Raw genomic sequence first — 16,878 nt, forward strand, 5'->3', positions numbered from 1 at the left:
AGGGCCTCCCTGTAGCCCCAGCTGGCCTGGAACTCACTATGTAGACCAGGCTGGCCTTGAACTCACAGGGATCCGCCTGCCTCTGCCTCCCGAGTGCTGGGATTAAAGGTGTGCGCCACCACAAACACACTTTTAAAGGAAGCAGCTAGCTGTATTTAAAAGAAAGTAGCCCTGCCAGAACAGAGAGAATATGGAATATGAGCATCCCTTTTTCCTGCCCTGAAGATCTTGTAGGGTATGCATGATAAGAGCTCCCTCACACCTATCAGAACCACACCAGGCTTCTGTGGGGGTGTGGCCTTGCACAGGGTAGGGAAATCTTAAACCATGTTCCCTCCTGTTTTCCATAATTTTTTCAGTGCCCCAAGGCTCCTGGATCTAAACTCTTAATTTGTTCTAAGTAATTACATTCAAGAATTGACCGTTGTTCCAAGCAATGAAAATGAAGGTTTTGTTTGGCCTGGATACTCTGCTTCCAGGGCGGGATGCCAAGTGTCTGAGCAGGTCTGGGCGTGAAGAAGGGACCAGAAGAAGGGACCTTTGTGGTCCAAGAGCTTACACCTTTGAATGAATATTTAAAGGATTTTATAGCAGTCTGTGAACACAGACTTTACTTAGTGCATACAGTCCAGCCTCAGACTGAGGCTGAAATTAACATTAATCAAAGGAAGAAAGAATGAAAAGGGAGAGATGCTGGTGATTGTGTTAAATTCTTGTGATGTTGAAAATAAAGCATAATCAAGAATATGACCTTTCACACATAATATATATGTATGTATAGCCACACACATACACAGAGGCATTCATAAATTTTCCTTACCCTCATGAGAAATTTTAGATTTTTGGTATAAAATCCAAACGATGGAAAATTTGCTATTTCTTTATCCAATAATATTTTAAAATATTGAGATATCTGGAAGAAGTGTTAACTTTTTAAAAAATGTATTTCAAATAGCTATTCCAGAGTTTGTATCCACAGCTATATGAGTTGTGGTTTCATTCGTTTTCATTCATCCAATGAATCAGTGGCTTATCCAATAAATTATATGTTTACAGGCATCAATCGCATCCATACCTCAAAAAAGTATGTCCCTGGAAATATTTCTCACTTCTGTTAGGTCTTCCAGCCTTCCAGTGTGGTCTTACAGTATATAGTTTTGGCTTACTGTCAGCATGCTTGAATGTGTTTCTTTCTAACCCTGAAACCCTGGAAAAAGTCACATATAGAGAAATTTGAGAGGAGTGACAGGGAAAGAACGTAAGTGCAGAAGAAGCTCGGTTTCTGTCACCCCTGCTATGCTGCTGGTTCCAAAGAGAGCTGCGAGGATCAGACCTCCTGGGCTGAGGACTGGTCCTCTTCAGTTGCCAATTTTCAGGCAACGTTTAGGAATAAATCCATTAATTGCCTAGTTGAAAACTGGCCTGTTCAAAATGGGAAAGTAGCTCATAGGCCCACTGACCAAGAAGGGAAAAGGCAAAGCTCATGAGCAGGAGGTGATAAGAGGTCTCTTGTTGTTTGTAATTTCTGTTACATATATTTATTATTATTATATTATTATTATTATTGTATGTGAGTGGGTACATCAATCAGTGGACAGCTTGCCAGAGTTGGTTCTCTCTATCATGTGGGTCCCAGGGACTAAACTCAGGGCTTAGTGGCAAGTGCCTTTAGTGACAGCTGTCTCATCGGCCCCTTTCTCCTGTTCTTAACAAAGCTTCTGTTTCCAAAATATTTAAGATTCACTGCAATGGGAGGAAACAGACTCAGCTTCCCTCCCCAAAACTCCACCAATTCATTCTACAACTTTTCTGGGACACTTAAGATATGGAAAATTTGCAAGAACACTAAGGTACATTCTGACCTCAGACAGTGCTTTTCCAGATAGAATCTTCATCTATTTCATCTGAATACTTTTTCTTTGTCAAGTTTTTCTGTTTTTCAAATCCATATGTAATTTTCCATGCTTAATGAAATATAACAATTTATTGTATCCTAATTTTGTACCTTTGTCCATTACAAACAAAAGCCCCTTGTCCCTTCATAGACCAATGCACTCATCACCTAAGAAATGAAACTTCCACCCTGACAAAGCCGGGAATGGACCTCAAATGTGCAGCCTGAGAAGGCAGTGAGGAATTTACATGAGGCAACAGTGCCCTCTCCTGGCTACAGCGAAGAGCCAATTACCAAAGCATCTGACCACGTTCAAAACCAACTTATGGTAAAAAGAAGAGTGAACACGCTCTACAAACTCTTGAGCCCCAAGTATTCAACATTTAAGTGAGCAATGGCAAGTGTGACTGAGGATCTGGCCATCCTCAAGGACGGCCAGTCTTACAACGAAGCAGCACCCTGCAGACAGGCAAGCAGAGGGCGCAGCTGAATTGTCTGTCTCCCAACCAGCCAGTCAATATAAGGCCACTGCTCCTTCTACATACAGGGCTAAGCTAAGTTTTCGTGAGACCCAGGGAGAGGGACCTCTTTGTCTACAGGGTTAGTGGAGTTCATAATAATGATGAAAGTCCCTTACTTCATGCTGTCTTACTATGTGCTAAGCACTTTATTTCCTATCTCATTTACCCCCTGTAGCAAAGAACTCATTGGGTGATCCAGATGCATCATATCAGAACTGAGTTCTTAACTGCTAAACTACACTGCTTCCTCTATTTTCCTACCTAGCTAACAGTGCCTGCTTCCCTGCTGCACGAGGTGGCAACTCAGCACACCAGGCGGCACACACACACACACACACACACACACACACACACACACACAATGGGTTTCTAGATGAGGAGAAGACATGAATTGCTTGGTTTGCCTTGCTTCATGTTGACAGGTCTGATAACAGTGTGACAAATGAGAAGCTGGAATCAATTTACTAAAATTATGTTGTTTTTCTAATCTACTTTACCCTTTCTCCATAGCTGATTAAACATCTTACCAGATCATTCTTTCATTCTGGCACACTGTACCCACTAGAAATTGCTACATCAACTCACAAGCAAAAGAATGTCTTAATCAAATTGGTCTTTTAAATGTAGTTCCGACATAGTTTGTCAGTGATGGAATGAGTACTGTTTTTCTTGCTGCGATCAAGCCCCAGGTAGTGAGAGGAACATCTTCCCAGTGCAATGTCTGCAACCCAAAGGCCCAGGGGAGCTTGTGTCTTCCTGGAAGGATCCAGAGAGAAAATGCAATAGAAAACAAAGGAAGCTTTTAAGTTCTTGGCTTAATCCAGCAACTGTAACATGTTTAAAAACTCAACATACACAGATCATGCTGATGTTTGAGATCTTTATACTGGACAATGGTTTACAGATTAGAGGACCTTGCCAGCAGGTAGGCACAGAGATTCCTGAGCACGCCCAGGCGCTTTCTACTTCTCAAAGATGCCAAACATTAAGAAAAAAAAAAAAAAAGAATTGTCTAAAAGCCAACCCATTGTGCCTGTGCTGGACTCTTAGAGGATGTTAAACACAAGAGACTTCATTCCCGTTGAAGCTTTCTTTGAAAAGCAAATGATGGCTCCCTAAGCAATGAGTCAATAAATGAATCAATAATACCTTAAGCTATTAAAGTAGAGTTAGGAGTGAGGGGTACATCAAGATGCTGAAGAACAGAAAACAGAATTTGCCACCATGGTCCTCTGCAGAGTGACCGGAGAGGAGGGTGGGGCTAGGGGCTGACTGCTGAGGCTCCCCTTGTCCCTTTGTACTGTTAGATGTGTACATTAACAGGTATCCACAACATCAACTAATGTTAAGAACACATAGATGCCAACTACAGATCCAATTTGTAAGAACCTTGGAATCAGTAAGGAAATGACTTCATCTCTCACAATGACAGAATGTTTAGGCCATTTAGAATCCTTTCCAAGAAGCAGTACATGTTTGTCAGTCACTACACAATGCACAAAATTGAGTTCTTGGAATGTTTTTATGCTTCATAATCCATTATTGGGCTCCATTTTCCTGATGAGAAACTAAGTTTGAGAAAGCATCTTCCCTAAGGATCCTGTTTTTATTTGCCCAAGTGGGCTTTGTTGCGGCCTGAACATAAGCTTTGCTTCTTGTTTTGTTTTGCTGTCACTCAATGTCTTCTGCCATTCTGCCACTGTGCCCCGGCCTTAGGCCAACACAATAAACATTTATAGACTATATAAATGAATGATTCAGCAAATAAATGAATGGTTCTTCCTTTAGCTTTGCAAAGAAATACCAAAACTGCATTCATCGCTCTATCCTTGCTAAGGAAAAGAGTCTAATAAAACATTAGATATATTTTCATGTTGGACTAAACCCAAATGATTTGCCTTATTATATCTGGAAAACCTCATTTCCAGAATATTTTACTTAATCAGAATTTCACTGGATGCCTCAAGAAATAGGATCACATTCAGAAAAATTGCTCAAAAGCAAATTCCCCCAAATCTCCAAATGAGAACAGTTGTTGACATATGATGAATAAATATGTGTAAATAACCCGGGTCTGCTTTGAAGCACGAGCCATTCCAAACACGAACTAACAGCGTCTCTCTGCTTTTCCTCTCAAGATAAGAAGTGTTAAATCACCCAAGGAGCAAGTCACCCAAAGGGTGAGGTAATTTATTTCTGCTCCTTGGTGATTAATTGGTCTGTATTCCTTGGTGCTAGAAATGATAAGATGTAGGTAATGGAAAACCAGACCATATCACCCAGGTGGAAAAGGTCCAGTAAGAAGCAGGTTATTAATTCTAACATGCCAGCACAAATCCTCCCAGCCTGGGATCAGTAGGTAAGTCTGTTCACAGTTCTACATAGAGCTGCCCTATGCTAGACAAACTAGAATATAGCCGAAAAAAAATATAACCCTGGTACTTAACTGTGGGCAACACGTCTACACAGAAGTTAAACAGCCAGACGTGGTGGCACCTGCCTTAGTGTTCAAGGCTAAGCCAGAAGACTCATAAGTTGAAAGCCAACCTAGGTTACAGAAGGAGGCATTGTCTCAAAAAAAAAAAAAAAAAAAAAAAAAAAAAAAAAAAAAAAAAAAAACCAAGCAAAAAGTTATGTTGATAAACCCTTTTACATTAGTAGGTAATATATAGACATGGGTTATCTAGATATAATGACTATATAGAGTCACATGGTGTATTGAATCTTCCTAACAAATGTGTGAGGTAGATACTATCGCTATTTCTGTTTTGGTACAAAGGAAATGGGGTAACCTTGTATCTGAACTTGCTGAAGAAGCCACAGTCAGTAAAGGGCAGAATTCATACTCCAGGCTTTCTTGTGCATTTTTATCATTTTGGGGGGAAGGGAGGGGTTGTTTCTTTAGTGTGTGTGTGTGTGTGTGTGTGAGAGAGAGAGAGAGAGAGAGAGAGAGAGAGAGAGAGAAAGAGAGAGAATCTCTGTACTCCAGGTTGTGTTTACAAGTGTGAGCTACCACACCCAACTCAGACCCCAGGCTTTCTTTTTTTATTGAGCTTTTTAAATCTCATACAACATTTTTCACTCAAATTCAGACCCCATCCCCCATCCATGCCTCCCCATTGCCCTACTGAACCCTATGCACTCTGCCATACATGCTGAGTCCTATTCATTCAGGTGTTTGTACCCAAATGTCCTTCAGTGTAAATGTGTCCACTGGAGTCTAGTCAGCCCACCCAGTGGTCTTATGTAAGTCATACTCTCCCTCACCCAGCAGCAAACAGTCTCAAATAGTTCTCAATCTAGTGCTGGCCTGTCACCTATTTCTCATCTCCCGCTTGGGCCCTTGTTTAATTGAGCTGACATGGGTCCTGTGCTCAAGGTTTCTGCTGCCACAGTCTCACATGAGCAAGCCTCCCGTGGCCTGGAAGTCTCCACACCCTTATGTTCATGAACCAGCCATGGTTCTTACAATCTTTCTGCTTCTTCCACAATGGTCCCTGAACCATATAGGAGTCCCATCCTATACTCTATAGTCTTATTCTCCAAAACTTGGCCAGTTGTGGCTTTCTGTGTGTATGACACTCTGATGTACATGGAAGCCTCACTGGTAAGAGTTGAGGGGTGCATTAGCCCTCTATCATCCCCTTATTCTGCTATGTTCCATGAGCCTTGGTTGTAGAGATTCGACTGCAGATGTGTCAGCTAGTACTGAACATTTCCCAGGTGGATGTTCTCTGCTCCTTACCAGATGTGCAGCTCTGCAGTAGCCTCCATCTGTTGCAAAAAGAAGCTTCTTCGATGAGTGCTGTATGGCATGTTTGTCGCTTTAAGGGAGGTCTCATCCATCTGGCACTGTGTTCCCTACCAAGCAGCTCCCAGGTACACATATGCATTAATGTTCAGACACTCTATGTGCATTTCTCATAGGGTTTCTAGAGCATCACTTTTCCCTCTAGGTTTCTTAGACCCCTGGAATTCACTCATCTCTACTCTTTTTTCTCCCATCCAGCCTCCCTCCTCCCTTCTCCCTAGTCACAGTGCCCTCATTATCCCCACCCTCTCCTCAGTTCCTCCCGACTCCTCCCATTTTTCCTTTTCTGACCTCCCTCGCTCTTCCACACCATGGTCCCTTGCATGTCCTTCCCTCCTCCCCTCCCTGCCCATTACTCCCACTTTTTCTACCTTCCTTAGGTATCATCTGTTCCCTACTATCCCCCTTTCAGGTTGGTTCTTTTCCTTTATCTCCATGCATCCTTTACCTTTACCTGGCTAATGGTGTTACATCAGAATTTGTATACTCACATGTAAGAGATTGGTGCTACAATCCACAAATGAGGAAAAACATAGATTGCTTGCTTTTCTGTGTTTGTGTTACTTCACTTAGTATAACACTCTCTAGCTCCATCCATTTACTTGCAAATTTCATAATTTCATCTTTTCTTACTGCTGAGTAGAGCTCCAAGAATACTTTTATTTCTTTCTTAATTTCTTTGACCCATTTGTGCTTCGGGGGTGTGTTGTTTCATCTCCATGAGTTTATGTATTTACTAGAGCTTCTTTTGCTCTTGACTATAAGCTTTATTGCACTGCGAGTCTGATAGAAGGCATGGAATTATTTCAATTTGTTTCGGTTTTGTTTTATTTTGTTGGTCTTTTTGAGACAGGGTCTCCCTGTATCCCCAGCTGTCCTGGAAATCACTATGTAGACCAGACTGGCCTTGAACTCACAGAGATCCGCCTGCCTGGTATTAAAGACGTGCTGGGATTAAAGACATGCGCCACCACGCCTGGCTTCAATTTGTTTTTATTTGTTGATATTTGTTTTGTGCCCCAGACTGCAGTCAATTTTAGAATAACTTGCATGAGCTGCTGAGTAGAAAGTGTATTCTTTGGTGGTTGGGTGGAATATTCTGTATATATATGTTAAGTCCATTTCATGTAGTATGTCATTTAATTCAGATATTTCTCTGTTTATTCTTTGTCCAGTTGACCTGTCTATTGAAGAAAGTGGCATATCAAAGTTGCCCAGTGTCACTGAGTTGGCGTCATTCTCTGTTTTAGAGTCCTGGACTATTTATTTTATGAAATTGGGTGTTCCAGAGTTTGGTGGATAAATGTTCATGATTGTAATATCTTCTTGGTCAATTGTTCCTTTGATTGAAGTAACCCTCCTTAGCTCTTCTGATGAGTTTTAATTCGAAGTCTATTTTGTCAGATATTAAAATTGTGACACCTGCTTGCTTCTTACTTGCTTGGAATATTTTTTCCATCCTTTCACCCTAAGATAGTGTATGTCCTTGGGGGTAAGATGAGTTTCTTGAAGACAACAAGAAGATGGGTTTTCTTTCTTGATCCATTGCACCAGCCTGTGTCTTTTGACAGGGGAGTTGAGGCCATTGATATTTAGTGTTATTATTGAAAGGTACAGATTGTGTACTGTCATTTTGATTTTTTTGTGTTTGTGGCCCTATTTTGTGTTTCCATTGTTATTCCTTTATTTTCTCTCTGTATCCTCTTTGACATACTCATTCCTTTCTTCAGTCCTTTGTGTTGCTTCAAGTATTCTCTGTAGTGCTGGTTTGGAAGACATGAATTCTTTCAGCCTATTTGTGTCACAGAAAATTTTCTGTTCCCCTTAGACTTTGATAGTTTTGCTGGATAAAGTATTTGATGTTGTCATCCATAGCTGTTTAGAACTGGAAATACTTTGTTCCAGGCTCTTCTGGCTTTCATAGTTTGCATTGAAAAACCAGCTGTAATTCTGATGGGTTTTCCTTTACGTGTAACTTGTTTTTCTCTAGCAGTTTTCAGTATCCTCTCTTTGTTCTGTACATTTAATGTTTGTACTATAATATGCTGCGGAGACTTTCTGTTCTGATCATGTTTTAATGGTGTTCTCTGTTTCTTGAATCTCTATAGGTATGTCTTTCCTTAATTTAGGGAAGTTTTTGTCTATAAGCCTATTGAAGATCTGTTCAACACCGTTGGTTTGAGTTTCTTCTCCTTCCTGTATGCCTATAATACATAGATTTGCTTGTTTCATGTTGTTCCACATTTCCTGAGTATTCCATTCCTGTCTTTTTTGAATTTTGAGTAGTGTTTGCTTAAGGAGTCCAGATCTTCAACTTTATCCTCCTGCCCTGATATTGTTTCCCATTTCATTCATTCTGCTTTGAGACTTTCTCCTGTTGTTTCTAATTGGTTTTTTGAGTTTTTCAGCCCTGTGTTCATTTCAATTTGGATTTTCTTCACTATTTCTATCTCTTTGGTAAATTCACTTTTCAAGTTATAAATTGTTTTTGATATTTCATTAAGCTGCCTATTTGTATATTCTTGGACTTCTGTCAAAAGTTTATGCCTTTCCTCTTTGAGTTGTTTGTCAGTATTTTCTTGAAGTTCTCTGATCATGTTTATGATTGTTCTTTTAAATTCTGCGTCCTGGGGTCCTACAGGGTGGTTCTCAATGCAATGCACTTCTTGGGACTTGTGGGTTTAGTTGGGCCCATATTTTCCTGGTTTTTCATATTGTCTGTGTGTTTGCATTGCCATTTGGGCATATGGATGTTCTTTGTTGGTTATGTGTTCAACAGGAACTTCGACTCTGTTTTTGTTTAATTTAATTTTCGTTCTGTTAATACTGTTTATGTAGCTTACTTTTTGTTTAGGTGTGGAAGACAAATTGGTGGGTATTTCAAGTTTCTGCTGAGTAGTAGACTGGTCAGAGTCTTGACTGAGCAGATCTGACCGCCTGATGAGGACACTGGGAAGTTGGCGATGAGGGGACCGCCTGGGGGGCGCTTAAGGATCTATAGTAGGGTGTTGAGTTAATCAGGTTTGGGAAGCTAGTCCTGGAACCTGAGTTGAAGGAACTGGAGCCTGCCTGTGAGAGAGGCCAGCAGGGGACAGGTTGGGGGTAGATGAAAGAAAATCAGTTTCTGATTCTTCTGTGAGACTCAAGCCTTCCTTTTTTGAGTTTAGGTCTCTTTCTGTTTGTATACTTTATATGACTTTGTTGTTTTCTTTTTTTAATATTGTATTTATTATTTTTATGTGTACGTGTGTATTGCCTGCACGTAGGTAAGTGCACCCAGGCCAAGCAATGCCCACGGAGGACAGAAGAGGCTGTCGGATCCCCTGTAACTGGAGTTTCAGACAGTTGTTAGCTGCCTTGTGGGTATTGGGATTCGAACCCGGGTCTTCTGCAAGAACAGCTAGTTATTGCCAGTTAAGCCAGTGTTCTTAACCACTGAGCCATCTCTCTAGCCCCTGTTGTTTTCTTATTGGGTATGAAAAGCTGGTTGGTCTAGGCTTCAGGTTCTCTCTTTTGATTTATATTGGAGGGGCCTGATGGCTTTAGTCCAGCTGTTCAGGAGTTCCCACAGAAGTCCAAGTTGGACAAAAATCAGATACTCTCAGGCGCCTTCCAAAGGTCTGGGTCCCTCTACTCAGCAGGCACAGTACAATTTGGGAGGCTTGCTAGGTAGAGGTAGGATTCAGGCACTCTCAGACAGTCAGGGGAAGAGGCTGGTCTCAGGAATGCCAGGCAGGTTGGGGGTGGGGACAGCCAAGGAAGAAAGCTAGTCTCAGGTGTGCAAAGGCAAGTTAGGGGTGGGGACAGGCTGTGAGGTCTCTAGGGAGGTAGACTGAATTAAGTTGGTCTGGGTGCAAAGGATCAGGAAGCAGTGAGGGGATCTTGGCCAAGAAGGTAGTCCAGAGGTCTGGGGTGCCAAGAGAAGAAGTGGACCTGTGCCCAGGGTTAGAAGGAGAACGGGATGTGGGAGCTGAGAGATTGAATCAGGTTGTGGGAGTCAAGAGCAGTGGGCAGGGTCAAACTTACCAGGAAGGAGGCTGGTCTCAGGAATCCCAGGCAGGTTGGGGTGGGGACAGCCAGGGTGGAAGCCTCAGGTGTGCAAAGGCAAGTTGGGGATGGGGGCAGGCTGTGAGGTCTCCAGGAAAGTAGACTGAATAATTGGGTGCAAACGATTAGGAAGCAGTCCTAATCTGGGCCAAGAGGGTAGTCCAGAGATCTGGGGTGCTAGGAGAAGCGGGCCTGTGCCCAGGGCTAGAAGGAGAACAGAATCCCTGGGCTTTCTTATCCAGAAGCTGTGTTCTGGTTTGTGGGCTTCTGGTCCGCTTGTGCCACAGCAAGCATATCTTGGATACATGGTAGACCTTGGCCTTTGTGGATGTTTTCAATCAACAGATACTAAAATTGTAGCAGCTATCCTATTTGTTGACATTCTGCAAAACATTTTACATTGTGAGAGGTCTTGATAGTTGGGTGGTACGTAATTATGATTTTTAGGATGCAAGCTACAAGGTATTAAAATGTTAATTTCTAATTTTTCTGAAGCAGAACTTAACTACTATTATAACCTCCTAATCTGTTGGCTTGGTAGAAACTTAATTTGAGTCATTTAAGGGATTCCCTAATTTGCCCCCAACTTTTCTTCAGAATTATAACCAAGCTCCTTTTGAGGATGCTTTTGAAGATGGCTGTGTCTGTGCATCTACACACATAGGCTGAAGCCCAACACATCAGTGGCCATTCAATCAATGAATCACATTATGGCAGTATCTCTGTTTTTAAGAAAATGATGACCAACTATTACTAATGTTTCCAAACAAATAAACAAACACAAAACAAAACGTTCTTCAGTTTATACTTCTGGAAAATTTAGTAAAGATTAAACCACTTCAAAACTACTATGTAAAAAAAAAATCTAAGGAAAAAAGGCAGCATCCGATCCTGGCCAAGGTAACATGGTGGGGATGTCATCCTGTCGTGTAAAGCAGCTAAAAGCAGGCAGAGTATTGAAATAGGGTCATCAAGTAACAAAGGACCCAGGTTTCAGGGTTCCCAAGGATCTAGCTTCACACAACAATTTTAATAAAATGGTAAATGTAGACTCTGTGCTTGAATATACAGATTTGAATGTATAGCTTATTTGCTAAGCAGAATCTCCATGGCAGCTGTTGTGAGGTTGAGGCTCATGTTATTATAAGTAATTTTGGCTAAAAGTTATTCTTTCAAGCCCTGATATAGTTCCTGGACTTATAAATGGTCACAGTTGAATTGCTTCCATTAAATGTGGTGGCATCATACACTCTGCTAACCTGAAGATGTTGAGAAGGAACAATGAACCCCATGCAATTCAAAACCCATCCCTACCTGTGTACTGAAGAGCTGTGTATCTGTTTAGAGAAGTCAGCCACATTTCAGAGCTAGAAACTACTGTGAGACACATTCTAGTCCATACCTTTAAGCCAGTCATAAGTCTACTTGTTTTAAACCAGTCATAAGTCCACTCATGCCAAACATCTTCATTTCCTGTGCATCAAAAGATAATCAGTCATTGATCCTATAATACAAGTTGGGTGACTCCAGGATATTCAGTAAGTCCTTAAAGTCCTTCCTGAAGTAGCCAAGTGAAGACACGTAGACTTGGGTGTGAGGAACAACACAGCTCTGGAATGCAGCCCACTGAAAACATCAGGTCTCAAGAGTGAACAGGTATTTCCTTACACCAGCACCTCTCAAACTCTCACAGCACACACAAATCACCAAGCAAACTTGCTCAGCTGCAGATTCTGATCCAGGGTGTCTGCGGTAGGGAAAGACATTTTGCATTTCTATCTAGCTCCTAGGGGCTCTTGGGTCTGCTGGTCTGCAGAGCACACCTGAGCATGGAGGCTTTGCAAGATATAGTATCACAGAAGCCAGCTATACCATAGAACAATACAAAGCCATTCCCCAGCCCTTCAAACCCTAGGACTATGCCTCCTTAAAAATGAGGAAAACTCTCATCAATAGACAGTGCACACTTTGTAAGAGACTAATAGACTCCCAGGGAAAGGGCTTGTTGGGAAAGGTGTTGATTTGTGAGCTGGATATAAAAGAGAGGAGTTTAATGGTGCAGAAGAGGAACAGGTACACAGAGCATGAAGCCTTGGGAGCCTCAGAAAGGTCAGGCCACAAACAGAATTATGTGTGAGGTATAAGCTAGATGAGAGCTCAGTCAGGCCAGGATGCCGACTCTGAATCTAATGAGAGAAATAATGAAGGTTTGGACTGAAAGCAGGCTAAAGGGCAGGATGCTCTCGCAGCTGCAAGTTCAGGAGCTATGGATGGAGACAGTTGGGCAAATGGACAAAGTTAACACTGAATTGGGTTGGTTAAATGTGCAGGAAGTTAACTCCAGGGATCTGAAGCTGGCATCTGACCTGCAGCTCTGACCTGGATCCAACACATTCAGGAGTTGTTGCCAGGATACCAGGGTTGTGAGTCCTCCTGGGGAGTGTGGGAGTAAGGGGAGGCTCTGGGAAGGCAGCATGAGTGGGTCTTTGGTCCCCTCTTTCCCATCAGCCATCTGTTAAGATAAGGATACAAATGACATGGTTGTTTATGGCAGTCATTAATAAGGGCTGTGATAAGAAAACCCAGCTTTTAAGAATTTTCTGATATTGGGATAAGCATGGAGATAACCCCTAAAGTGTTAAACTTTTTTCCCTTTAACTTTGAAGAGTATTAGACTATCAATCATTGGTCTCTCAGAGCCTATAAAAATATGCATGCCTTACTGTGAAGCAAAGCTGATTAGAACTCGTCAGCAATCAGACTTTATGCTAATTCACACAATTAGGTGCTGCACCATCATTAAATGCAAAGGACTTTAAGCAGTGAAAAATATCTCAGTGTGTTTTAAAGGAGCAAAGCCAACACTGTAACAATGATTATTGTTATTGTTTTATAAATTACTGTCTAAAAATCTCTATAGAAAGCTTTTATGGGTATGTGTATCTTACTAGTGTTTAAGTAATAGCTTTAACAAACACTAGATGACTGGACATATTTTCTAAATTTGGAAAAAATAATTTTGTTTATTAATAAGAGAAATGTCTTCTCAGGACTACATATCTGAAAAGGGAAAGAGAAATAATATTTTCTATATCTTTCTTGATTCTAAGAATAAGAAAGGGAGTCTAGCCAGGCATGGTGGCACATGCCTGTAGTCCCAGCACTTGGGAGGCAGAGGCAGGCGAATCTCTGTGAGTTCAAGGCCACCCTAATCTACATTGTGAGTTCCAGGCCAGCTGGGGCTACAGGGCGACCCCATTTCAAAAAGACGACGACGACAACGATGACGATGACGAGGACAAGGACGAGGAGGACGAGGAGGACGAGGGGGGGGGGAGCAGGAGAAGAAGGAGGAGAAGGAGGAGAAGGAGGGTCTAGCAATTTGATCAAACTTAACCTCAGGCTGAGGTTCAAATTTTGTCTTCTCTACTTAGAAGGAGCTCTGGGGGCTTAGAGAGATGGCTCAGAGGTTGAGTTCTACTTGCTGAGCAGTAAGAGCCAGGATCCAGACCACAACACCTACATAGCGAGCTGGGCAACCTGCAGATGCCTGCAACTCCATATTCGATGTCCTTTTCTGGCTTACACACACCCACACACCCACACACCCACCCACACACCCACCCACACACACACACACACACACACACAATACATTTTAAAAGGGACTGCTGCTTGCATCTGTGCCTAACTGAAGTGATATTATACTGAATTACTTATTTTAATAATTGCCTAGGGCAGATGAGATGGCTCAGCTAGTAAAGGTGCATATGCTACTAAACCTGACAGTCTGAGGTTGACCCCCAGAACCCACACAGTAGAAAGATAAAAACAACTCCGAGGGTTGTCCTCTGACTTCCATATACAAACCGTGGCACACACACACACACACACACACACACACACACACACACACACACACTAAATGTAATTTTTAAAATTTCTTAAATTTATTCTATATATGTTTAGTTAGTATGTTATTATCTAATAAATGACTGTCAGGCTGAAAAAAGATGGCTCAATGGTTAAGCACACTGGCTACTCTTACAGAATACTGGGGTTCGGTTTCCAGGACGCACATGATGGCTAACAACTGTCTGTAACTCCAGTTCTGGGGGATTTGATGCCCTTTTCTGGCCTCCACTGAATGCATGTGGCACACTAAGATACATGCAGGTGACTCCTGCACAAAATAAACATTACAATTTCTAAAAATAAAATGACTGTCATTTGTATTTTTCACCTGTATGATATCATTTAATCTCAAAAACTTCTGAGCAGAACTTTCTAAAAATTATCTCCATTTATAGATAAGAATGCAAGCATTTGAAAGATCTGGTGACATGTCTGAGCTCCCACAGTTGTCAAGAGCAAATCTGAGACTCCAGCCGAAATTACCTGTTACGTAAGTATTCTAAAGTAAGAAAGTGAAACGGGCATTTTGAAAAATTCTTCAAGGAAAAGAAAATATTCAGAGTTAACTAGAAAAAGCTATTCAATAGCTAGCTCATCAATCACACTAAGGACACTAAACAGAAATGAAATCTGAAGATAGTGAGGCCACCTTGGGGCTAGCCTCACCAGATCCAAAAGAAAACATGAATCCAGCTCCATCTGCTGCTTAGCCTAAGCAGTCCCCTGGGGAAGCAGCACAAGGCACCACAGGCACAGGCCTCAGTGGAACAGTCTAGCACCCCCCATCCCTCACTTCAGAGTTGCCCCTTGCTGTTGTACCAGCCAACCTCATCTTTGGGCCTCTGATTTCATTCTTTTCCTTTGGCCACTGCATAACCTCCCTAATCGGAACCTGTTGCAGCTGCTTCTAAGTCTCTTCCACAGTTACCTCTGTCAACACAGCAACAGAGACAGGAGACCAGACAGACTTCCTAGGCTGAGGACGGTAATGGTTGTGTGCGTGTGTGTGTGTGTGTGTGTGTGTGTGTGTGTGTGTGTGATAATATAGGTAAGTGTTGATATTTGATAATTATAGTATTTGGTTTTCTCAGAACTTCCTGTAACTATGATTTTTTTCTTTTTTTTTTTTTAATCTTTTTGAGACAGGGTCTCCCTGAAGCGCCAGCTGGCCTGGAATTCACTATGTAGACCAGGCTGGCCTTGATCTCCTGTCTTTGCCTCCCATTGGGATTAAAGGCATTCACCACCACGCCGGGCATGGGTGTGTGTACTTTTGTTGTCCCTGTCTCATAAACTAACAAGTGGCTTCTATCCCCTCCCCACCACCTCAAGGCCTTATTTATGTGGCTTTATCACCATTCTGGCCACGCTGGCATGTTTGTTGGTCCCCAGATACCAAATACCCTCTAGCCCTGGGGCCTGTGTATGCTTCTTCCTGTAATGCTTTTCCAAAATTCACCACATGATCAGGCTCTTTCTTTTTCCCAAGTCTTTCTTCAGATGTCTCCTGATTAATAAGCTGGCCTAAGCGAACAACTTCTCCCTCTTCAACTCTCCACTGTTTTATTTTTCTCTAGAATATCACATTGTGTGTCTATTACTGGTTGTTGACATTGGGAAGCCATCTCCACAAGAGACAGCACTGAGTTTTGCTGTCTGCTGAATCCTTCACACTTACAATGCTGAGTAGCAGGTTCTAAGCACAGTAAATGCTTAATGGGCACTTGAATATATAGTCATGTATTAATTACTATCCTTGTTGTGGTCACCAAATGCCTGATAAAAGCAGCCTAAGAGAGGAGCGGCTTATCTGGTTCATGGTTTCAGAAGGCACAGTCTACTGTGTTGAGGAAGGCATGGTGGCAGGGGCCTCAGCATGTGCAGCAGTGGGAGGAGGAGGCAGCAGCCTGGTTAGTAGATCACAGATTAGCTGGAGCTGAAGTAAGACCAGGCTCTACATAACCCTCAAGGCCCACCCTGAATGATCTATGACGCCAGCTAGGCTTTATATTCCAAAGGTTCCATAACCTTCCAAACAGCGCCACCAGCTAGGGACCAAGTGGTCAAACACAGAAGCCAGTGGAAAGCATTTAAGAATCAAGCCATAGCCAGGTGTGGTGGTGCACACCTTTAATTCCAGCAATTAGGAGGCAGAGGCAGGCAGATCTCTGTGAGGTTGAGGCCAGCCTGATCTACATAGGCGAGTTCTAGGACAGCTGGGGCTTCAGGGAGGCCCTGTCTCAAAAAAACAAAACAAAATTTAAAAAAATCATGCCACAATAGTAATTATTTATCAAAAAATTTTGGAAGGCTAATGCTAATAAATAAACTCGTAATTAAGAATATATTTTCAGGCTAGAGAAATGGCTCCTCAGCAGTTAAGAACACGTACTGCTCTTCTAGGGGCCCAAGTTGAGTTCCAGCACCCACATTGGGCTCATAACTGTAGAACCCTGAGACCCTCTTCATTCACCCGCTACCCCCCAATCCCTCCAGACCCCCACTAATTGCTCTTTTAGCTTCTGTAAAATGCTTGGTGGCTGCTTTAGACATGCCTAAACACGCCCTGGCATTCCCTGACTCCCACCTGCTATTCCCCCTCCTCCCAGGAAACTATAGATTAACCAAGCCCGAGCATAAAAACTGCCCTATAAGGTAAAAATGGAGACTCCTGGCCCCACAGGTAACAG

Source organism: Nannospalax galili, unplaced genomic scaffold, assembly GCF_000622305.1.
Source record: "Nannospalax galili isolate Female #2095 unplaced genomic scaffold, S.galili_v1.0 scaffold1054, whole genome shotgun sequence".
Taxonomy (NCBI): Eukaryota; Metazoa; Chordata; class Mammalia; order Rodentia; family Spalacidae; genus Nannospalax; species Nannospalax galili.